Source organism: Panthera pardus, unplaced genomic scaffold, assembly GCF_024362965.1.
Source record: "Panthera pardus isolate Hobbes unplaced genomic scaffold, ASM2436296v1 HiC_scaffold_16, whole genome shotgun sequence".
In the NCBI taxonomy this organism is placed as follows: Eukaryota; Metazoa; Chordata; class Mammalia; order Carnivora; family Felidae; genus Panthera; species Panthera pardus.
The window spans coordinates 27267851-27293966 of NW_026526721.1; the positions used below are offsets into that span (position 1 = coordinate 27267851).

The 26116-nt window shown below is 36.2% G+C and overlaps 1 long non-coding RNA gene and 1 pseudogene across 1 annotated transcript in view; one reads left to right on the forward strand and one right to left on the reverse strand.

Annotated features, from left to right (window-relative positions):
* Positions 1–2853: 2853 nt before the first annotated feature.
* LOC128777549 (U2 spliceosomal RNA) lies at positions 2854–2998 on the reverse strand (annotated as a pseudogene).
* Positions 2999–7096: 4098 nt separating this feature from the next.
* The window catches only part of LOC109277836 (uncharacterized), a 47268-nt gene continuing 28248 nt past the window's right edge, over positions 7097–26116 (forward strand). The window contains exon 1 of the long non-coding RNA XR_002085345.2: positions 7097–7288. This is a non-coding gene — a long non-coding RNA (uncharacterized LOC109277836). The remainder of the gene's footprint in view (positions 7289–26116) is intronic.

Below are 26116 nucleotides of genomic sequence, written 5' to 3' on the forward strand. Positions count from 1 at the left end.
GGCAAAAGACATGAATAGACACTTTTCCAAAGAAGATATCCAGATAACTAAGACAAGACACAAGAAAAACTGCTCAACACCACTCATCAGGGAAATACAAATCAAAACCATCTGTCAATGACTAAAATGAACAACTCAGGAAACAAAAGACATTGGCAAGGAGGCAGAGAAAGGGGAACACTTTTGCACTGCTGGTGGGACTGCAAACTGGTGCAGCCACCCTGGAAAACAATATGGAAGTTTCTTAAAAAATTAACAATAGAGCTACCCTAAGACCCAACAATTCCATTACTAGGTATTTAGCCAAAGGATACAAAAATGCTGATTCAAAGAGGCACATGCACCCCAATGTTTACAGTAGCACTATCAATCAAATAGCCAAGTTATGGAAAGAGCCCAAATTATGGAAAGAGCCCAAATTATGGAAAGAGCCCAAATGTCCATCAACTGACAAAATGGATTAAGAAGATGTGATATATATATCAAAATGGAATGCATGGATGTATATACATACATATACATCCATACACACAATGGAATACTACTTGGTGATGAAAAAGAATGAAATCTTGGCATTTGCAACAACATGGATGGTACTAGAATGTATTATGCTAAGTGAAATAAGTCAGTCAAAGAGATAAAATGTATGACTTCACTCATATGCAGAATTTAAGAACCAAAACAGATGAACATAGGGGAAGGGAGAGAAAAATAAGATGAAAACAGAGAGAGCAGCAAACCGTAAGAGACCCTTAACTACAGAGAACAAACTGAGGGTTGATGGGGGTGTTAGGGTGGGGGTATGGGTTAAATGGGTGATGGGCATTAAGGAGAGCACTCTTCACGAATAGCACTAGGTGTCATATGTAAGAGGTGAATCACCGGGTTCTACTCCTGAAGCCAAAACTACACTGTATGCTAGATAACTTGAGAATAAAAAAGAAAAAGAAAAAGATTCCAAAAAATAAGAGTATAAGAATAAATAATGAATCAATGAAACAAAAACAGTCATGAAATTGCAGAACTCAATTTAGGAAAAAGTGATTCTTTGAAAATATTTTAAAATTGATAAAGGACTGGCAGACCACAAAAAAAAAACAACATAATACCCCTATCAGCATTAATAAAGGGAAAATAGCTACAGATACTAAAGTCATTAAAAACCATAAAAAAAGGATATTAGAAACAGCATTATGCCAGTAAGTTGAAAAACATATGTGTAATATATACAGAGGTTATATTTGAAACATATAAAGAACCCTATACATAAATAAGGAAAAATACAAGCAGCCCAATGAAAAATGGAAAATAGAATGGAATAGGGATTCACAAAAAAGGATATCTATGCGGCCAATAAAGATATTAAAATTGTTCAGCATCATTTCTTATTAAGGATATAAAAAATTAAGCCCACAATGAGATACTACTACAAATCTATCACAATGTCTGAAATTGAGAAGATTGACAAAATCAAGCATTTTCAAGAATGTGGACCAATGAAGTCTATTGGACTTTGCTGGCTGAGGTATAAATTGGTACACCCAGTTTGGGATACTATTTTCCAAAGATCTACTAAATCTAAGCATATATCTATCCAATGCTCCAATAATACTACCTCAACGTATATACCCAAGTGCAAAAGAAATGCATGTACAAAAGACATGTACAGAATACAGGTACAAAAATATTTGGGAAATAACCCAAATGTTAATTGATTGTATAATGGACTGAATAATTATACTACACAGCAATAAAAACAGATCAACTACTTCCCTGTTCAAAAGTGTAGATAAAATGTTGAGCCAAAGGAGTAAGTCACAAAAAAATATATATCGTGTGGTTCCATTCATATGAAGTTCAAGAACAAACACAACTCATCAATAGTGATAGAGATCAGAATGGTGTTTATTTTTGGTGGAGAAGGATATTAACAAAAAGGTACAAAAGAAAACTTTCTGAACCCAGTAAATTTTTTATACCTGAATCTGGATGGTAGTTACACAGATATGCACATGTGTTAAAACTTATCAAGATGTACACTTAAGATTTCACAACCTACTATATATGTGTTCCACTGTACTCAAATTTATTTTTTTATAATAGTGGAAGATATAGTTTTTATTAAAATGAAAGAAAAACAAAAAAAAAGAGGATAATATGAGATGTCAGAGTCAAGGAACCCAATAAGGAAGAGAGGTAGTGAAAATCTCTGAGAATAGGTGAAGGAAGATCCCGCAGGACAGTTGTACCCTACCTATAAAGAGTCAACAAGGCAGATTCAAGCAGTATGACTTAACAGGTGAAGAAGTTGAGGGCTATCTCCGAGATCCCTTCTGCCACTGCCCTATTTTCTTTTCTTGAACTTAAGTAGCAACGTCAGGTGGAGCCCTGCCTTGACATGGGTTTATGAAGGTTCTGGTTTCCCTTCTAGTCCCTGTTGTCTTATAGGTTGAATGTCCTCATTTTACCCCCAAAGCCAGTATCCTGCTTTGACATTCTCCTGAGAACCCAGAGGCTCTTTTGAGCTTAGAATAAGATGATTCCTTTTACCCAAACCCCTAGTTCATATCCTGAAAAGTGTTCAGTAACTTGGTCATAAGTAGGTTCTTGCAGGATGAGAACAACAAAAAAAAAACATCTTTTACCTTTTTGAAGCCTCAATATATTACATTTAATAAAACACAATCCTTACTTATGTAGCCTTAAGAGTAGCCAATAAAAACTTGAAAAAATAAACATTAAATGTAGCATCATTTTTAGTAACACTGCAATTCATAAGTGAAATCGACATGAAACATAAAATAAATTATACATACTTCTTTATTTTTAGTCATCTTATCATTTCCTGTGAAAAAGAACAAGATTTTGAGAACATTGGTGATTTTTTTCCTAAATATTTACAAGATTGTACAATCTTGAACTGTCTAAATGACAAATCCAACCAAATAACACCATTCAAACTTTACACTTGATCTTAGCCAAAAGGCCGAGAAGCGATACACCATTCAAACTTTAAAAGGAAATGAGGTAGTTATCTACAATAGAAAAATATCAACAAAATACACTTGTGTTAGAAATCAAAAGCATCAGAACTGTAAGCATAATTTCACTTATGTGTGTGCATGCTGTAATCATATGCATAATTTAAAAAATATCTGGAGGGGCCTGGTTGGGTTAGCCAGTTGAGAGTTGACTCTTGATTTTGGTTCAGGTCATGATCTCACAGATCACGGGATCAAGCCCTGCATTGGGCTCTGTGCTGACAGTGCAGAGCCTGCTTGGGATTCTCTCTCCTCCTCTCTCTGCCCCTCCCCAGCTCACATGCACACACACTCTCTCTCTCAAAATAAATAAACAAACTTGAAAAATATCTGGGAGGATACCCACCAGGATACCCATGTTGAGTAGCCACTCCTTGGTAAAGGAGTTGGGGAAGAAAATGGGGATATTTTCTTTCTTCACTGTATTTTTAATACTAAACATAACCAAGTAAAACATTTAAAAAAATTAATTACACTAAGCATATGCATTAGTGAGTTGGATGATGCCAAATGTACAGGTATTTGGAAACATTTGGTTTACCCATTTGGGGTTTTTTTCCCCACATTCCTCCAGAGAGTTAAGATCATGTAGAACTTCCTCAATTCGTATTTAACAAATGTTAAAATTTATAGCATCACCTTTCAACATGGAGTTATAGATATCATAGTACTTTTATTTATTTCTTCCTAAAATAGGGGCACCTGAGTGGCTCAGTTATTTGAGTATCTGACTTTGGCACAATTCATGATCTCTCAGTTTGTGACTTTAAGCTCCACATCGGGGTCTCTGGTGTTAGCATAGAGCCTGCTTTGGATCCTTTGTCCCCCTTTGTCTTTGCTCCCACCCTGCTGGTTTTCTCTCTCTCTCTCTCTCTCTCTCTCTTTCTCTCTCTCTCAAACTAAATAAATAAACTTCATTTCTCTCTAAAATAGCAATGAGTATTTCTGAGGTGGAAATTAAATAAAATAAATAGTAAAGTAATATAATGGGAAAAGTATAGGCATGGAAAGGAACCACAGATTGGAATCTTAGCTTTTCTGGTCTGAGATAAAATATATTCATTTATAAAACAGAGAAAATCAAACCTGGTTTGGAATGTCATTGTAACGATTAAATGAAGTAACATGTTAAAATATCTTCCTTGGCATCCAGCACAAAATATGTACTTGATGTATGTCATTTCCCTTAGTCTCCTGATAATCAGTATCTTATTCTAAATAAATTTTAGAACAAAATCATTTTCTTCTATTTTTATGACTCAAATATCTGAAGATAAATATGTTACGGTGGTGGATGAATATGAAGAAAAGATGAAAATTTAAAAAAAATCCTTCTGAGAATTAAAAAAAAAGAAAAAAGCTCAACTGGTCTCTTGCATGTATGACCCCCAAGTAGAGGCAGATCAGGAAAGTGATGCATGGTTCGCTCTTGCATTGATGCCTCCACCAATGTTAGGGGAAAATGTATTTATACCTCAGAAAAATTTAGCCAAAGATTATCTTTCAACATATGAATTTAGACGGCAGTGTTAACTCTCCAATTTTATTTTGTTATTTTAAACAATTTTTTATTGTTTTTATTTTCTTTCAATTTTATTTTTGTTATTGTTTAATTGCTTATCTTGGTAGGAGGCTGGTGATTTAACACCCATCCAAGTATCTAAATCAACAGCCACCACTATGTATTAAATCTTCCTTTTTCAGGTCTTCACACTTTGGCCTAGACTAGATGAAGGTTGTAGCATTATCTACAAAGCAGATATAATTATAGCGTTGTTTCACCGGCTGGCACTTGCTGCAAAAGTTTGGTTTTGTCTCTTTGCATGTAGAAAAGGACACATGGTTGTGGGCAACATCTTCACTTCCAGCAACAGCTATTCAGGCTACCTTACCTGAAGTGGTGAGGAATGGTACCCTTGAACTTTCCTCTTTGTTGGGGAAGGAGGACCCTTACCTTTCTCCTTCACTGGAATGTTCCAAGAGCAGAAGGTGCTCCACTTTCATTGAGCTCCTCTCTGCCTAAAGACTTCTTTCCTGAAGAGGAAATCATGTGCTTTACTCTCTGTGTACCCAGAACATTGACTTTTCATCAGCTGGATTAACTTTTCTTTCAGGTCTCTCGCCAGGCAGTATCTCTACACGAAGTAAGATTTTCAAAAGAAAGTCCTGAATATATAATCTTGAATCTTCTCTGAGTTGCTTTCATGTGTCACAACAAAGACTTTGCTCCCTCAGGACCCAAAGAGAAAACTCCATTATCTTTTCCTAAACCCTGGTTAAAACAATTGTCTTCAATGTTCCTCAGTGTTTTCTAAATGAGGTTACTTGAATAAATCCCAGCTCTGGTACAGTCCAAAGAAAAATGTTCATTTTCAGGTGTTATTTGCCTGATGTCATCAGAACCCAAAAAACTATGTAAATGAAGATGTTTCTTTTTTTGCCTTTGAGGTCAGAAAGAGTGAAACAAAATCTGCTGTGCAAGTGTTATCGTCTATACATGCTCTCTTCAATCAGTGGGATCTTTGGACTTGTTTTTTAATGTTTATTTATTTTTAGAGAGAACGAGTGTGCACGAGTGGGGAGGGGCAGAGAGAAAGAGGGACAGAGGACTCAAAGTGGGCTCTGTGCCAACAGCAGAGAGCCTGATGTGGGGCTTGAACTTACAAGCCGTGAGATCAGATCATGACTTGAACCATAACAGGATCCTTAACCAACTGGTCATCCAGGTGCCCAAGGATCTTTGTACTTTCAAATGTCTCCCCTTGTGCAATGCTTTAACCTCTAATCTCTCAAGTCTTTTAAATAGGTGGGGGATGTATTACTTCCTATTGCTGCTATAACAAATTACCACAAATTTTGTGGCTTAAAACAACCTAAATGTGTCATCCTACACTTTCAGAGGTCAGAAGTTCATAATGGTCCCAGTGAGCCAAAATCAAGATGTTGTCAGGGCTGCTTTCTCCTAAATGGTCTAGAGGAGAATCTCTTTCCTTTCCTTCCTTTGGCCACCCAAATTCCCTGCCTCATGGCCTCCTCTTCCATATTCAAAGCTAGCAAGGTTGAATCTCTGGTCATTTTTCCCCAAACCATATCTCCCTCAGACCCTGAAACCTTGTATCTCCAACCTGTTAATCCAGGGTAATGTCAGCATCTACTCATTAGCTTCCTTAATTCCATCTGCAATCATAATTCATCTTTGTCACATAATGTAACATATTTCCAATTCCTAGGGAACTGGGACATCAGCATCTCTGGGGACCCAATACTCTGTCTACCAGAGGACAAAGTCTTAAATTAACAATGGAAGATTAATATTCACAAGATCTATAAAATCTGAGTTGGGAAATTAGTCTAGGGTCAAGAATAACAACCAAACTTCCTGCCGAAGAAAGGAGTAGCATTTGAGGTGAGATTACCACACAGAAATTGTCTGGCGGTGGACGTGGGAATGGGTATATTCAGACAGACAACAGGAGAGGCCTGGGAAGCAGACCATCAACCATAACAGAAAGGGCCAGGATGTCAACCTCCAAGCCACTACCCTGATTTTCCTCCTCCCCCAGACCCAAAAGTCTTCCTGTGGCCACAGCTCTCTCACTGGCCTTGACTCTAGGTCACACTGACTGACTGGCTTATGCTGGGCTGGAGGAATTGCACACAAATACTAAACAAGCACCTGAGAGAGACATTCTCCCCCAGCATTAGTGGCTCCATGACTCCTGTACGCCCATTAATTACCAAGGGTTTAACCTGGACCTAAGAACTCAGGCTACCAGATTAGAGTATTTGCTCATTTACCAATAGTACAGATTGCTGAATCCAAATATCTGAAAGAATTCAGATAGACCCAAAGACCAAAAATATGAACATGTCACTGAAAATGCATGGCAGACTGTTGATAGGCTTGATATTTATTCCTTTTTTTTTTCTTCAGTAAGTGCAGCATATTCCTTTTCTGCTCTGAAAATCTGTCACAAACTTGTGGCTTAAAACAACAAAGTTTGGGCAGGGCTGGTTCCTTTTGGAAGCTCCATGGGAGATTCCATGGCCTTCTAAGTTCTAGCATCTGAAGTCTACCTGCATTCTGTGGGTGTTCACCCCCTCCTCCATCTTCCGACACTTCACTTATACCAGCCATCTCCTTTGAACTAGCATCACTCTTTATGAGGACCCTGTGATTATGCTGAGCCCACCTAGAATCTCCTCTGGAGATTCTTAATCACACCAGCAAAAATCTCTTCTGTCAGGTAAAGTAGCAAATTTGTGTTGCAGGATTTTTTACCTCAATACCCGGGTTTCGTTGTCTCACTGCTTCAAAGAATGAAGAGGTGGACACAAAATGAGCAGCAGGCAAAAGTTTCTTAGGGTATAAGATTAGAAACTAAGAATAGTCAGATAAGCTCTCTTTACAGAGAGGGGACATTTGAAAGGAAATGCCCACGAACTATAGGCAAGGGTCCTTGTTTTATAAGTGTTTCGTTAGCACCCTCATTCCTTCCCTCTTGTTCCTTCTCAGACTCTACCCTTACTGGCTGGATAACTCTAGGTGCTGCATTGTCCATTCCTGATTGGCTCGACTCCATTGTGTGAGGAGTCAGATTGGTCATACTGTCCCTCATATAACAAGTTTTATGGTTTCCTTTTTTAGCTATGCATTGTGATTGTCAAATTCCTGAAGGAAACCTGAGGGGGAGTAGCTGGTGTTTACTACATTCTTAAGAGGGACCTTATGCCCAAAGGGGTTTGCTGTAGTCAGATACTCCCAGCATTGTTCCACAATATGTGTTTTTCTCCACCCAGAGACCTCAGGTACTAACCTTTCCCTCTCTGCCTACTGAATCCTATCTTCTCCTATAATATTTGTAGGTTGAGAAAATTAAGACATGAATATCTTTGAGGTTAGGAGACATTACTCTATCTACCACAGTAAAAGAGTCTTGATTTTCAGCCTCATACATGTCTAGATGGGATAAAAATCACATATCACAGTCTCCTTTGTAATTAGGTGTCACCGTGACTAAACTAATGAGATATAAGCTAAAGTGTTGTATGAAATTTGCAGGAAGTGTGCATAACAGAAAGTGGTATGCTCTGTTGCCTCCTTCCACCCTGTTGGTTGGGATGCAAATATAATGGTTGAAACATCAGTAGCCATCTTGGATCAAAGAGTTATGCCTTGACAATGGAATATATATATATATAGGAACAACACATATAGTGGAACAACAAGATGGAAGGAATTTGGGTCTCTTTTGGAATATCAAAACAAGCCTGAACTGGCTTCTTAAATGTGAGATATCTTGAATGTGAGAGAGAAATATATTTCTCTGATTATTTGGAGTTTTCTGTTATGTATAGCCATATTTAATGCTAAGTAATACAAATACATTTTTGCATTATACAGGTTAGTATTAAACTTTCATCTTTTAGAAAATTTATACACTGGCTCTATGTGTATAAAATATTTTTTGTAAGAGAGGGATTTTGTTATAATGACAGCTAATGTGTTTATATGCAAGGAACCAAAAGGAAGTCTGTAGATAAAATTGGATTTAGGAAGATTAAATATAAATTTATATCATTGGTTAATTTCCTTTTTACTACACTGAGTAAAGAAAAATCCTAACAAGTTTATAACTTCAAAGGATTGGTCTAAAGTCTAGCACCAACTATTGACCGAAACATAATGCCAATTTAGAAAGACACACTTACGGATTTTTGCATAGGTCATCTGTGTCCTTGATAAGGACTGGCCTAATTCATTTTTTAAATTTGTGGGCTTAAAAATGAAGCTATGGCTTAAAAATTTGAAAAGAACAAGTATACCAGGAATGATATATTTTTATCTTCCCTTGACCTAGAAGGTTATTGAGTATATACTCTCTATAGCATTTTTCAGTCAATTTATGAGCTTAGAAAAAGAAAAATTCTACATTTGAACATGTCAACTTAGTAAACATGAATACCCAGATAGAATTTCTCAGACCAATTATTTCTGCATTTAGTTTACATACACACCAGTACACTGAAATGTGCATTGTCTCCAAATTAAATACAAGCACATAATGGAATCTTTTCTGCTACGTATTTATCCCATTTCTACTCATTCTAGTATTACTGAAGAGAGAACAGCTGGCTACCATCTTCTTAATGTTTGTTTTGTATAACTGCATGTAACAGACATATTTCATACATGTGAATACATGTATTTAGAGTAATAGTATTTGTGGAAGACCTGCTTTTGCTTCTCTGTAAACAAATTTTTCAAATATTACATCTACATACGAATAAAATGTTAAAGGCAAATAGTACAGAATATAGTGTTTAGGAGAAAGTGTAATAAAATGTCACAATTAACCAAGAGAAGCAAATTTAGAATCAAGATGACTAACAGCACAAGAAAAAAATCATTGCATGTCACAGATGGACTTGCCTCACTCCTAATACTTGACTTTTTTGCATCTACATAAATTATACCAGAGAAAGCAGAAATACAAAATGAATAATAATGGAGTATATACTAATAGCTTCCAACTTGGAAAGAAATGATCCTCTGGAAGCTTATCTAGAAGTGGATTGACTGCAATCCATTGATTGTTTTCCTTCCAACATTGTAGCATAAAAAATTTTAAGTTTTCAACAAAGTTGAAAGAATTTTACAATGCATAAGCATATCGTCCCTCACCTAGATTATCTTCTTCATGTTTACTATATTCCCTACATCAGATAACTCAAAATAATTAAATAATTACATTTTCATTCTGATGGTAGGCTGCTGTTCTAGGTCACATAAATTGAATTAAGCTTACAGCGTGGCAGTAATTTACATTAAGCTGTTTAACCTTCTCCAAGAGAGAGTTCCAGTGGTGCCTGTGCATTTGTGTAATAGAAAACTGGGAAGTGTAAGAAAGTAAAAAAGATCGGGCGCCTGGGTGGCTCAGTTGGTTGAGCATCCAACTTAGGCTCAGGTCATGATCTCACAGTTGTGTGTTCAAGCCCCTCCTCGGGCTTCAGATTCTTTGTGTCTCTCTCTCCGCCCCTCCCCCACTCACACTCTGTCTCTGTCTCTCAAAAATGAGTAAATGTTAAAAAAAATCAAAAAAAAGAAAGCAAAAGAGATGGACTAGCCACAATCATATGACCAAACGTAACCACTGTAAATACTTAAAATGACATTTTTATTTTGTTTTACATAAAACTCCTTTTTTTTATATAATAGTGATTATACTTGGTAATTTTCATAAGATTTACCTAACTTTCGCTGTCATATTTTCTTAAGAATTTTTTTATGTTTTATTTATCTTTGAGAGACAGAGCACAAGTGGGGGAGGGGCAGAGAGGGAGACACAGAATCGGAAACAGGCTCCAGGCTCTGAGCTGTCAGCACAGATCCCAACACGGGCTTGAACTCAAAGACCGCAAGATCTGAGCCAAAGTAGGATGCTTAACCAATTGAGCCACCCAGATGCCCCATGCTGTCATATTTTAAATGACAGCATATTGAAAGCATATTGAACACCAATAGCCTATTGAACGCTTGTCCCAAAATGTACTTAACCATTACTTAACCTTTCCCTTTTAATGTACCATTTGAGTGGTTCTCATTTTGTGCTATCATAAAAATGCCGAAGTGAATTATTTTGTGCTTCAGTTTTTCTCCTTCATCTGTTTTTCCTTTGATTCAGAAGTGAAATTACTGTTTTGGTAGGAGAAAATAATATTTTTATTTACCCAGTTCATATTATGCATTAATAAATACTCCACCTTTTACACCCAGTTTTGGTATCAAAGGATGAAAAAAACAATAACATGTTCCTTTCTGATATTTAAGATATGTCTCATTCCCATTTCAACAAAAATAATCTATTTCATAGTTCTTTACAGGGGGAGGTCTAAAAATCCAAAAATATGTGTTTTGAGGTGTACAGTGAAAAAGAAAAGCTGGGGCGAGTATCTGTTGCTACAGATGGAGATTGAAAGATAGGAATATGACCACTCTCCACATTAGAGAGCCATCCATATATCACAAGAGATAAATTAAGCTAACCTGTACTCAACACTAATGCTGTACATCTCAATTTGACTTGGTGCTCATAAGCTATTAATATTCCATATTAAAATTATGGAAAATAAAAACAGAAAAATTGAAAGTAATTTATGGTAGCTTTTAAGTTGATGCTTCAGTGTGAGAGTTGTGTTAAGAGTAAAAAAGAGGAGTGAATAAAAGAGCATAGGAAATAAATCATTAGCTGAGAAATACAGTCGTCCTCCTTTATCTATGGGGGATATTTCCCATGATCCCCAGCAGATGATTGAAGCCATAGACGGTACTAAACCAGATATATACCTTTATATCTATGGTAAAGTTTAATTTGTAATGAGGTGCAGGATGAGATGAACAACAATGATAAAATAGAACAATTATGACAATATACTATAATGAACATTAGGTGAATTTGGTCTCTCAAAATATTATGTGATACTATATTCACCCTCTTGTAATGATACGTAACGGTATAATACCTACATGATGGGATGGAGTGAGGTGAATGACGTAGATATGGTGACACAGTATACACTATTCTTGACCTTCTGATCATGCGTCAGAAGGAGGCTCATCTGCTTCTGGACTTACTTGATTGGGTTAACTGAACAGAAACCCAAGAAAACAAAAGCTCAGGGAAGGCAGACTAGCGTAAAAGTGACAGGAAGTATTTGGCAGATTCAACACCAGAAGAAGCAATATATTAACAACTGAAGGCACTGAAACATCAAAACCTGTCTGTTACACATTGAATATCATTACACCATATGATCTTTGCCCTGGAATCTACAATTTTATGCCAGTGATTAAAAATCCTATTGTTTTCACAGGAGTTTCTTCAAACTCTTATTAATAAAAAGCATTCTGGTTCCTAAACACATTGATCTAATTCTGAGGTTCTAAAGCAACTTTTGAAAATCCTTTCAGTGACAACCATCAGAGAAATGGAAAGCATATTTTATATCTGGCTCAAAGGAAAAGGTCTCCCATTCAGTGTCACAAATGCAAGCTCAGTATAGAATACTGCATCATGAAATGTTACATTAAGGCCTGCTTATGTCTATCCCCAGCCCCAAGACACATGATTAGAACTCAACCATCACTACATTAAAAAAAAAATTATATGAATATATCACATTGACGGCCTGTTCATTCCCTTCTCTGTGTGTGACATTTCCCCATTCTTAATGGAAATTCTCATTGATTAACTTAATCTTGTTACGCTTTTGGTAAGTAAATTAATATGCTTAGGATGTTAAATTGGAGAATCCCTGTTCATCTGCTTTAACTTCATATTTTCACCAGGTTGACAGATTAATTTCTAAGAAAAAACCATTAGCAATAGTCTCCTCCCTGCTATTAAACATGACATATAAAATGAAAATAATTTGAAACAGCTGGAGCAAGACTTTCCAGGATAATGCGTAAGGACTATGCCAAGTGAAACATGAATCCATATCATTATGTTGGGATAAGGTTTTCTATACAGTATGACGTTCGACATAACTTTTAGAGAATTGTCACATATCACTAGAATGGAATGTACAACAATGGAAAGCAGTTGCAGGTCTCCACTGATCTTAGTCAACTGCAAAATAAAAAAAGAGAGAGAGAGACTAGAAACTTAGGAGAAGTGACTAAAAGGATAATAAAGAAATATGTGATACACTTTTAGTATAATTGCTTTTTGGTACAAATCATTGCCATTTATCTAAAATCAATCAGATTTTAATTTTTATGTTTAGAAATCACTAAAAGCGCACTACCTTAAGTTAAAGATTTATTAGAAATTCATTTCCTAATATATATTATTACCAACCAACTGGACTTTTTATTCTTTTTAATGTTTATTTATTTGTTTTGAGAGAGAGAGAGAGAGAGAGAGAGAGAGAGAGCGCACGCAAACCTGTGAGGGGCAGAGAGAGAGGGAGAGAGAGAATCCCCAGCAGGCTCCACATTCAGTGTGGAGCCCGATGTGGGGCTCCATCTCATGACTGTGAGAGCATGACCTGAGCTGAAATCAAGAGTTGGACACTTAACTGTCTAAGCCACCCAGGCGTTGCCAACTGGACTTTAAGAGGAAATGCTGAACTCTTAAATCTTAGAGTTGCTGAAAATAATAGTAAAGTATTTACAGACAAATTGACATGCTACTTAGGATTTGCTTATTTTAAATAATCGATGAGAATTTCCATAAAGAATGGGGAAATACAGTACCCAGAGAAGGGGATGAACAGCCCGTCAATGTGATATATTCCTAAAGAGAGGATTGAGTAGAGAAGGTCCAACTAGCTATGTGTTGATAGTTGTGGAAGCTGGGGGATGAGTACGTGAGGGTTTTCAGATCCCTCAATCTTACATATTTGCCATCCACAAAATGGGTGTTCTTTTAAGGAAAGACCTCTATAGCATTTATTTAAACTACCTCTAGTGACAGCATATGTAAACATATGTTTGAGAGAGAAACAAAGAAAAGAATATTCAAAATGCTGAGATTACTTTGTTTCTCAATAAATGAGAAAGCACTTCTCAAGAAAATACTGAAGACAAGAAAGGAAAACTAAACAGATGTACGGGTCAACAAAAGGAACCTAGAGGTGAACAGCAAAACTTTACAAGTTGTGAGAGCTTCAGGAATTCTCATTCTGGTTCCTTCTGAGCAAACTGCAACTAAGAATGGAATTCCACATGGTTGGTGTTTAGTTTGTTGATTAACAAAAAGTTGTTGTGCACATATTATGTGCCAACCACGATACTAGGTGCTGAGAATACCAAGCACAAAAGCTTGCCCTTTCATGAGAGAGACAGATATTCAAAAATGATGACAATATAGATAGTAACTTGTGTAGCAGGATTATGAATAATACTATGGGAGGAGAGAGAACAACCTAATTCTTCATAGGTAAGACTGTAGCAGATTTATGAAAGAGCTGATAGAACACATGATGTCTTATTTCTAAAGTTATCTGTGTCAGAAACCATTGATTTGGGAAAAAAAATCCTATTCAAATTAGATTTTCAAAAAGATACACCATAAAGATACAGAGATACTGTATCTTAACAGAGAACTGCAGAAAATGGGAATAATTGCAGAAACTTCAGGAACCCAATTGCAGAAAATATGAAAAATATAGAAAAATAAACAATTATCAGACGGGAATGCTATGGCCACATAACTTCTCATCTCCACACCTTTTCTGTACTCACTTCCATTTCTTTCTACAAACCAGCTTCTCTCCTCACTCATATGCTTTCATATGAACCATATCATGGCTACCCCGAAGTGAAAGGAAACCTGCATAATTGCAGCCCAGTTTCCTACAATTAATGGACTTAGCCCCTAGGATCTCATTTCAAAATGTCTGGAGAGGGAATTTCATGAGTCATATTGGCATCAAGTTCTCTCCTTCAAATAATCTGCTGTGGAACAAGGAGGTGAGACTATTGGAGCTAAGCCCTTTTACACTGTGGCTCAGGTGTAGTCTCTCAGAAAGGAGCCTTGTACTGGTAACTACTTCCTGGTGAAGGGTTGTTTCCACTACTTGCTTGATATGTGTGTTATGGAAATTAATACGACCCTAACTTAAAGCTCTCTGAAACTGCTAAAAAAGCAAGCTCTCTGGTAATATTATACTACACTATGTTAACATAAGCTTGTGTTTTGAAAAAAAAAAATCAAACGATAAAAAACATAATTTAAGAAAGACAGAAAGTCCCTCATTTTGTTAAAAGGAGATTTGTTGATACTTTTTGATATATTACCAAAACAATACAGAGGTAACAAGAAAAACAGCATGAAGGTAGGAGTAAGGTTTAACTCATTTTAATGAAATTTCCCAACCTCAATTCCTTAGGGTTCATAAAGATTAGACAATAATTATATAAAGATACAAATGCCATGGTGCTATACTTCATCTTTCTTAAATCTAAAGATTATATGATATTGTATTCAGAAAGGACAATGTTTTTTAATACAGAAAAAGTCATTAGTTATGTTTATACCATATACAGATTTCAACAAAATAGATTTTGTAAGCAAGAAAGGATAAAAAAGTTAAAAATTATTCAGAGTCAAATGTGCTTCAATTTCTTTGCCAGGGACAGTTTGGTTAACATTTCTCTAATACTTCAGCATACAAAACATATATTCTTGAGTAGTTTGCAGCAATAATGTGACCATAAGAGGGGCTATGTGTGCAAGAAATAATGTCAGATCAACAGAGAAGGTATTAGGAAAAATCTTGTGATGGGGAAGAGATAACCCCAAAATGCCATCTTGCCCATAGAGTATGAGACTGAATTAAAGCAAAACAAAGTAAGTCAAAAGGGACACACACATACACACAAGTACCACCACCACCAATGAAATATTAGAGATAAACTATCATCTAGATGTATCAAATTACAGAGTTTTAGAAAGTTATCTAGGCCACTCATGAAAGGGAATTCTGATAAAAATAGAAATTTAAGAATTGGCTTACAAATAACCCTATACCAAAAATTAACTGAAAAGACCAAACAGAAGTTAGAGGAGAAAGAGAAATCTCTCCAAAAGTATTAAAATCACATGCCACAAACTTCAAGGGACTTTTTATCAGATATGCACAATTTGGATAATTATACTCCAAAGGACACAACAGATAGGGTGTAGTCTGATCATGCTACTCTTAACTGGAAAGGAGAAAGAGAAGTGGTGGGTGGTACACATGTTTTTGAACTCTGAGGTAGAATTAAGACAAATTAGCTACACTTTTGGTTACATGGCTGGTTGTAGTCTTTGTCAGCAGCTATAACAGAATAACACAGCCAGGTGGCTTATAAACAACAGAAATTTATTTCTCCCAGTTCTGCAGTCTGGGGAGTCCAAGATCAAGGTGTCAGTAGATTCAGCATCTGGTGAGGAGGGCCTGCTTTCTAGTTGATTGATGACACTTTCTAGCTGTAACTTCATATGGCAGAAGGAGAAAGGATCTCTCTTGGGCCTCTTTTGCAGGGCACTAATCCCATTGATGATAGTTCTGCCCTGGTGACCCAATCACTCCCCAAAGACTTCACTTCTAAACACCATCACACTGGGGTCTTAGGTTCAACACATGGATATGATGGAGAGGACACACACATTCAGTCCATAGCATGGTTATAGTGGGAGGCATACTGTTTACAGCTATAAAGATGAAGACCTTACATGCGAGATGTATCCCAAAATGGAAAGGAAATTTTACATAGTGCTTTGATATTTCAATACAGTTAAATATTTTAAGGATCCTAAATACATAAGATGTGGGGGAAAAGGTCATAAAGTATCTGAGAAAAAGGGACAGCTAGGAAGAAGAATTTAATCGATAAAGAATCCATTCAAATCAATAAGAAAAAGACAAAACATCCCAATTAAAAGAGGGCAAAAGGCTTGAATGGGCACTGCACAAAAGAATATACTGAATATATTTCCTATATTGAAATATGCATTGGGGAAAAAATAAAACTGTAACAAGCCATTCTAAACACCAAAAGAATGGCTGTTTTGAAAGAGATCATTAGTGAGAATGTAGAGCAAGTGGAACTCTTATTAACTGTTGATGCTGTTATAAAGTGGCACAAACACTTTGGAAAGCTGTTTGACATTACCTGTCAAAGCTATATGTTCATACAACCATGACCCAGTGATTTTAGCTCTAGAAAAGTACTCATATGTGAAACAAGACATCTCAAACGTGTGCATAGCTTTATTCTTACTGGTGTCAAACTTGAAACAACCCAAATGTCCATCAACAACAGAATGGATAAATAAATTCATACAAAAATACTAGATATCATTGGAAATAAACACACTCTTGCTGCATTCAAAAATCTCACAAATAAAATATTAAGCAAAAGTAGCTGGACACAGAAGAAGACATATTATGTGATGCCTTTCCATGAAGTTCAAAACAGACAAAACTAACCTATGGTGATAGAGATTAAGTGGGAGTCATTGGGTGGAGGTTCTACAGGTTTATATATTTACAAAAATTCATCTAGCTTACATACAACATTTGTAATCTAATATAATTATACTAAATTAGAATATTAAGAAAATGATTTAAGGAATTAAAACACTGGATGTGAACTAAAAATGACGATAGAAGTAGAAAAGTGCAGAATCAACATTACAGAAAATCAAATCCATTGACTCAAACCCTCCGCAATACAAGTGGAAACAAAAATGAAGAAAAACAAATATAGTCTATGAGAAAATAAGTATATGGAAGGCATATAAACATGATGCAATCTACAACTGTTAATTTTTTAATAACAAAGGAACTGAAAAAATAGTCAAATACATAATAGATAAAACCCTGACTAAGGTAAAAATGTGAATCTTCAGATGAAGAGGATTCACTGGATGATAGGCAAAAATGACAAAATACAAAGGACCTAGAGAGTCTTTAAAGTCTTAAGTTATAAGGATAAGTGAAAGATTCTTCAAACTTCTGTTCATTAGCATGACTCATCAGAAGTCTACCTTCACCCGTAGGTTTTTCTGGAAAATTGGCAGAAAAAAAAGAAACACTAAGGACAAAAGCCAAACAAGTGCCAGACTTCCTCATGTACACTATTAGATGCTAAGATGTAGCTAAGACAGAAGAATGGCTGGAGATAATTGACAGAGAAAGTGGATTTGAGAACTCTATTGTCATTCCAGTTGACATTTGTTTAGCAAAGCAACAAAAAGATTGAAAATGCAGGAAATTAGAAACTATATATTAGAAACTTCATCGTTTCCTTTCCATGAGAAAAAAACAACTAGCTGAGGAAATCTAAAAATAAATCCCAATATAGAACAATTTTAGAAGTTGACAGAAAAACTACCTATACTAATTTGCTATATAGAATTGTTACTTTGAATTTTAAGACCAGAGTGTAGGTGAATTAAAGCAGATCTTTAGTTTAAATTGTACATGGTCACCAACTTAGAACAGTTTGACTTATGATTTCTCAACTTTACAATGGTGTGAAAGCTATACACATTCAGGAGAAACCAGACCTCAGATTTTGATTTTGGATCTTTTCCTGGGCTAGCAATATGTGTTATGTTAGCATGATGCTGGGCGATGGCAATGAGCCACAGCTTCTAGGCAGCCGCGTGATCACAAGGGTAAACAACCGATCCACTTACAACCATTCTGTACTCATACAAACATTCTGGTTTTCACTTACAGTCCAGTATTCAACAAATCACATGAGGTATTCAACATTTTGTTACAAAATAAGCTTTGTGTTAGATGATTTTACCCAACTATAGGCTAATGTAAGTGTTCTGAGCACGTTTAAGGTAGGCTAGGCTAAGCTATGATTGGCAGGTTAGGTGTATTAAATGCATTTTTGACCTAACAGTATTTTCAACTTATGATGGGTTTATTGGGATATACATCCACTGTAAGTCAAGGAAGTTCTATATGTTATCTGATATGTAATTTGAGAAAAACTTAACAGTTCAGTAGTATCAAATGGTAGAGGTAAGGTCGGGTGGGGGGGGCGGTGAGAGAAAACATAAGTTTGTTGTAATTGTATTTACAGGGTGCAGCTTCAGCTGATCAATTCCAGGGAATTTGATCTTCAAAATCTAAAGACACTGATGGTCGTCCTACAGATGCTTTGCAGCAGGAGATATAGTTTCCTGGGATGTCTATAGGATTTTGATTTGAGGATAACCTCTTTTTAATGGATTCTCCAGGCTCAGAGGATTTTTGAGATGACCTGGTCATAGAACTCTATGATTTATAGGAGAGTGGAAGTGATCATTTCCCCGTGGCCCTGTGCCTGCCCCATAGCCTCACTCCTTTTATCATCTACTCATGAAATATACTTCACAAAAGATATGGCTTATATCCTCTATCATATGTCTTACTTCTACCTCACTGTATGATGCTTAAAATAAATATTTATAGGGGCAACCAAGCATTAAATTAATTTTTAAAGTAATAAACATGTAAAGCTGGTTATACAGTAAATGGCAACATTAAGATGATATACAATGTACTATAACATTCAATGTTCAATAACATTAAATGTGAAAATGACAATAAACACACGGGAGCCCAAATCTCAGAGCATATCAAAGTTTGAGATGTTGAGAGGAGGGGGAGCAGATAAGAGGAAACGCAAGTGTGTTAGCTATCTAAAGTTCCACAGAGGAAATTAACACTATTGGTTCTGAGAAGAACAGCAATCAAAAGGCTGTGTACTTTCCATTAATAAATGACACGGATAAACACAGATCTGCCACAAAAGTTTGTGTTCCAGTTGTGGCTGGGCTACCTAGAAGACTAGCAGATTATTTCAATCTTCCCAATCCCATCTTGTGGGGAAACACCTATAAGACACTGAGGGAGCAATATTGAAGTCTCATAAATATTCACGAATCTGACATCGTTGGTGAGAAAATAGAGTCACTTTAACCAAAGTAAGAACTATTATTGCTCACAAGTCAATAGATCTATATAAACAGAATGGAAAATACTTGCTTGTGTCAACAACCCAGGTCAGGGAATGACAGGAACTATTTTCTGTCTCCTTTCCCCCACCAAAACATAAATATACAACTTATAAGCAGAAACAAACCAACAAACTACAACAACAAAACACTGAAGTCCAGGGGCACCTGGGTGCCTCAGTCGGTTAAGCATCTGACTTCGGCTCAGGTCATGATCTCCCAGTTTGTGAGTTCGAATCCCACATCGGGATCACTACTGTCGGACTGTCAGTGGAGCCCACTTGGGATCCTCTGCCTCCCTCTCTATTCCCTTCCCCCCCCCTTGCACTCTCCCCCAAATAAATAAATATTAGAAAACACAAACACTGAAGTCCAGACCAATTAATTTCAAAGAAAGTTTTCCCTAAGCTCCGCTGAAGTGAGCATCAACTTTCAAAAAAGTTCTTTTTTGAAATTTTCACAGTAAGCTAAAAAAGAACAAAGTGCCAGGAGAATAAAATAATGGAGTTCTTGAGTCAAATGACCATTAGAGGATTCTCCTGTCTCCCAGAAAGTAGACTCAGTATTCCCGTTCTTCTACTCAGTCACTGGTTGGGAGCAGCTCTAGCAAACATACAATGGATTTTGCAAGACTAGGGCCCTTAGTCAATTACATTTCCCATCATTAAAAACCTGTGAATCCATGAATACCAAGCACTTAAGGCTTTTGCAAATAAACAAGTTGCATTAATAAAACTTTAGGATGGTATTTGCAAAAGCTTTTTCCATTAGGAAATTATTTTAAAATAAAAGTCTCTCTCTCTCTCTCTCTCCCTCACACACACACACACACACACACACACACACACATACACTCACACTCACGCTGACTCATGTATATTGTTCTGACACTTTATTGACCACTGAAAAATTAGTCCAGCCCCTGAGGACAAATTGAAAGAAGGTGGATTTCTCTCTATAATTTTACCATCCCTAAAAGGATTATACCAATAAAAATAGGTAGATTGCTTACCTTGCCCCAAAGTTATTTAAATCTGAAGGGAAAAAGGAACCTAATATTTTTTCTATATGTATTACATATGTTATCTCAGACCTCCTCATAACACTATTCTGATATATGTATAATTACCTCTATTTTCAGAAATGAGGAATTGGAACTTCAAAGATTTTTAAATTGGCTTAGCACAATCAATAGGTTTTGGAGTTAGGTCTGACAGCCTTTAAATTTATTCCACTGTACTCCCTTGCAATCTTCCAAACACTTTTAGACATAGAAGAAATAGACTTCAAATTAACAGGGAAGTGAAATTTTATTATGCAATATAGCTTATTTTTCTAAAAGACACACAAGAAGAAAAATTCAGATAAGCATTTTGCTGCAAACATCCTTAGAGACTATGAAAAGGAATTCATTGCATAAACTATGAAAAGGAGAAAAGATGGAATATGATATTTGACAACCATCAACATGTTATTTACCCCAGAATCCTTATTAACCTATGTAAGAAGAGAATGATAAAATCTTTACACTGTGCAAACATAAAGCTATTGAATATACCTCATTTGTTTATCCATTCATCTATGAATGTTTATTTGAGTTAAGTTTTTAGCTACTATGAATACATTTATTATTAACAGAACATACAAGTCTTTATTGGACATATGTTTTATTTCTCTTTAATATCTACAAATGGAACTTATAAACTCTAACATACATATATACTTTTTAAATATTAGTTATTCTAATGGTTGTATAGTGCTATGTCATTGAGATTTTAATTTGCAATTCAATAATGATTAACAATATGGAACATATTTTTATGTATTTACTTGATGTTTATATATCTTCTGTTCAAATGTTTTTGGTTGAGTAGTCTATCTTATTATCTGTTTATAAGTTATAAAGTTTTTTTCAGTTTATTATATATTTTATTACGATGACACATACATACACAAAGAGATTGAACAAATGTATGTACAATGACTTGATGATAACTACCTAGAGTTAGGCCAACTTCACAAGTCAAGGACACAATCTTCCACATGACCGCTCTCACTTCATACACCAAGTGTAAGCTTGAGGGTTCCCAGGCCACTAGCACTTCTGACCAACAGGCTAAACACTGAGGGTTTTAGGATAGCACTATGCTTATTTTTATAGTTTTACTATAGCAAAAGGCATCCAAACAAGGACCAGCAAAAAGAAGAGACACATAGGGGAAGCCTGGAAATATTCTACCTGCACACACAAAAACTGAAGTTTTCTTCCCCATGGAATCAGGATGCATCTCTCCCCATGGAATCAGGATGCATCACCCTCCCTACACATTGATGAGTGACAATATGCATAGAATATCATTAACCGGAGATGCTCATATGAGCTTCAGTGCCCAGTTTTTACTGGGGTTACATTATATAGGCATGGTGATTGATAGTTTGCTATGTAATTAAACTCAATCTCCAGCTCTCCCTCCCCTCCGTGGAGGTCAGGCTGGTATGATGTGGGCAAAGCCCCAACACTCTAATCACATGGTCCATTTTTCTGGAGTGTCTACCACTGTCTTGAGGCATTTTTTGAGCACAAACTACCTAGGGGCTCTCCACAAGTCATCTCATTAGCCTAAACTATTAGAACCCACCATGAATAACACAGAAACTCCTGTCACTCAGGAAATTCCATGGCTTTAGAGGCTACCTCTCAGGAACTGAGGACAAAAGCTAGTCAAATTCTTTATTATACAATGATGTGTAAAGCCCTTTACTTGGTACCCAGCAAATATTATTTTTGTTATTGTTGTTAACATTCATAAAATACTAATTTGACAGAGTTGAGAACAGGTCTATGATTTATCTTCTAGTCTCAGGCACAGCTAAGTATTTAACCTTTCTTAAAATTCTCCTTACACATTAACTCAAGGAATCATAGGAGCATACTGGACCCAAGATTAATCAGAACACCTCTAAGGTTACTATTTTCCAGACCATACACTTGCACTTCATTGTTGAGTTTGTTTATTGAGTAACAACTAACATTATTGAGATTCTGCTACACTGGGAAAATGGGAGCCAACCATATACCTCTTCAAGATATAAAAGCTGAAAGGATCCACAGAGTTTACGGCTTCTCTGAATTGAAGTGTTTTAAACGTGACTTATCTTGTCTCTTGGGACCACATTCATCTAATTAATAAAGTAAGCATATCAGAAGACATACTTAGGAAATTCAAGATCTCTGATTTGTTGTTGCATTCATGCAGCATGGACCTGCGACATACCCCATCTTGAAGCTAAGTAAACTTAGCCCTGGTTGAAACATATTTTGACTTGTGAATTTGAGAATCAATCAGAACTCGAGAGCAAAGCTTCTGTTCAAGGGGAGTGCACATTACATTAATTTTCTGTGAATCACGGAGAGCCCACATTGTCATAAATGTGAAAATTTTACAGAAATCCTAGAAAAGCAAATTCAACTGTGTGATAATACTTTTAATGACGAGAAACCATCATAAAGGGGCTTAAACATGAAAAGAAATTTATTAGCCCACATAAATCAAAAGTCTGGAAGTATTATAAACTTCAGGTGGAAAACCATCTGGGAATTCCATCTGGTTCTCCATTCTCTAATCTTAATTCCTTCTTCATGTGCTTTCTGGCTTTGTCATGGGTATGAAATAGGTGTCATTGTTCCCAATGCTGAGGGGAGACCCTTGGTTCCTAGACCTGTTTTGAAAGTATAAGCAGAACTATAGTTGTATTAGTTGCATTATTAAATCAGCTTCACGTGCTGCTTTGTTCCCTACTTACTTATGTTTCATGCACCTTTTAACCTCATGCACAATCGATCATTAACTTTGTTTTTTTACTCCTACTCCCTGTTTACCCACTGACAGTAGAAACTTAATAAGGACAGGAAAGGAACATTTGTCTTGATGTATCTGATTGTACCAGGTCCCAAATAGTGCCTCATTGTCTGGAAGAATGTTTACTTCCATATTTTTCAAGCACCCCCCAACCCTTAAAGATTTCAAGAAACCTCTTTCCCTCTTCTCATGTATATAAGCTTACCCTAGGCTCAACAGAGCCAATGAAGCTTTGGGAATGATCCCCCGCCTTCTTGTTGGGCTGCCCTTCTAATAAGGCAGCTTTCTTTGCTTCAAAACTGGTGTCTCAGACATTGGCTTACTGTGCATTAGGTGCACAGACAAGTTTGAGTAATGGTAACAGTATGGCACCTTCTTATGAAACCAACCAGAAAGAGTCAACATCTCAACTAAAAATATCAAGTGAAATTCATAGCTTCATTCTATAGACGCTTATGTGCTGCCCAACCCGTAACCATCACCATAGTTAAAGGAGTGCTGTGTACTAAGGGCTTAGGTTCACACCCCATGTTCACTGCTAAAGCAAACAATGCAGGATGGGAGATAAGGTTACACTGGTTGGGTTTAGTTTTATTTGTTTGTTTGTCTCAAGGGTGGGGAGAATAGATATATACAGCAGCTCTTTCTTTCCTTCTCAAGTTCAGAAACAGAAAATAAACCATAAGGATAGACACATGGAGACCAACATTTCAGCCCTTTTTCTTATAGACTGAATAGAAAATATGGCTTAGATGAGGGCCCAATTGGTTTGCTCACATTTCATAGGTCTCTGGCAATGTTTATATAGGCAAATCCTATACTACTAAGCTTATCCATGCTGCCTTGCTGAGGAGGAGAAAATCTAACAAGAGAGAAAAGAGTTGAGTTGAGAACATGAGATTTCTTCCTTCTATCCATAATCAGCTATCAATCTTTGTCCATAGGAAAGTTGAGTGAGGAATACGGAGTGTTAGTCCATCCAAAATCTCTCCAAATAGAAAAATGAAGCCAAAAACCAGAAGATTCTTCACCCCCCACCCCATCAATGATGATGAGTAGCTTGAGTCATTAAGAATCTACTCTTTCAAAACCACACAGATGGTAAATCTGAAGTCTTGTTAACGATGGGTAAAGTCCCTGATGGCAGGGAGTTAATTGGCTCTGTCTACTACAGACAGTATATACACGTATCATGACAGAGACTTCCTGAAAAACATGGCAGACACATTTCTCTCTGTTCTCTCCCCAAACCTAACTAAAATGGAACTTACATAGTTAAAAAAAAAATAAAGGCATTAACACACAAGACCAAGAAAATTGTCAAGGAAATAAAAGCACTCTAGTGAAGTCAATAAAAAAATGGGAGGCATACGGATGGAGTAATAGTAACAGAAAGCTAAGTAACTTCTTGGAGAGATGCCAGGACAAATAAGCCAAATCACATCCTAAAATTCTAGAAAGTCTCAGGAATGAAGACACCCATTATCTCCAGAGAAAAGGGACTAGGGAGGTGGGGATAACCCATAAAACAGGAAGATAGGTAGAGAGCCTGAAACAAAAGTATTAGAACCAGAGATGCCCCTTTTGAGTCTGGGCAATGACATGATCTCTCACCATCACTGATGTGCTGATTTCTAGAGAAGCTGCCCCATAGAGAAAAGAAACAGCTGATAACAAGGACAAGATGTTATACTGTCAAAGGTGGGATGAGTGAAAGTCTGCATCCTGAATTACGAGAATACCCCTCCAAACCCTATCGATACCCTGACAACTACCTCAAACAGAAGACTGCTAGGAAAACTGACCAGTCCATAGGGACTGTTGGGCATCCCTTTCTAATCACCCTGCAGTAGATACAAGAGGTCTGTAAGCCTTGCCAGAGGAGACTGAGCTTCCCATAAGCATTTTGGTAAACTCTTAGATATAACTAGATTGCCTAAGCCATAAATATTTGAGTAAAGACTCTATTATTGAAGCTATTTTTCCTTCAGCTTCTTTTCAGATTTAAAAACAAACCGGCATGAGATTTAGTAGAATGGTAGAATAATTTATCAAGTTCTACAAAATTTAGCTCAGAATGTCCATAATTTTTCAGTAGAAGGATATCACAATCACAATTTAAGAAATATGTGCAAAAATATAATAATTTCCATGAATGCCCTTAAGAATACATTGCTCAAGTTCAACATTTATTTACAAATAAAAACCAGTGAAAATGGAAATAAAATTCTGGTTACTTGTCATGATAAAGAATGTCTGTACTAAAGCAACTACCACTATAGACTGAAAGGAAATGTACATACCTACGAGAAAGGAAGAGACATATCATTATCAAGAAATTAAACTATAACATGTAGTCAAATATAAGAATGAGACAGGATAGTACTCAACAGCATTCCTAAATAACCAAGTAGGATAGTAAAAAAAATAAAAATGTATCTCATCACAATATTAACTAAAATTATAATTGTAATTTAAAATTCTAAAGGAGAAATACACATGACATACTGCAAACACTAAAAAGTTTCTATTGGAACAAAATTATACTTGACTAAATGCAAAGATATAACATGTTTCTGGATGGAAAGAGACAGTTATATATAACATTGGTCATTTTTTATTGTTTTAATTTGTAATGTTTATTTATTTTTGAGAGACAGAGCATGAGCAGGGGAGGAGAAGAGAGAGAGGGAGACGT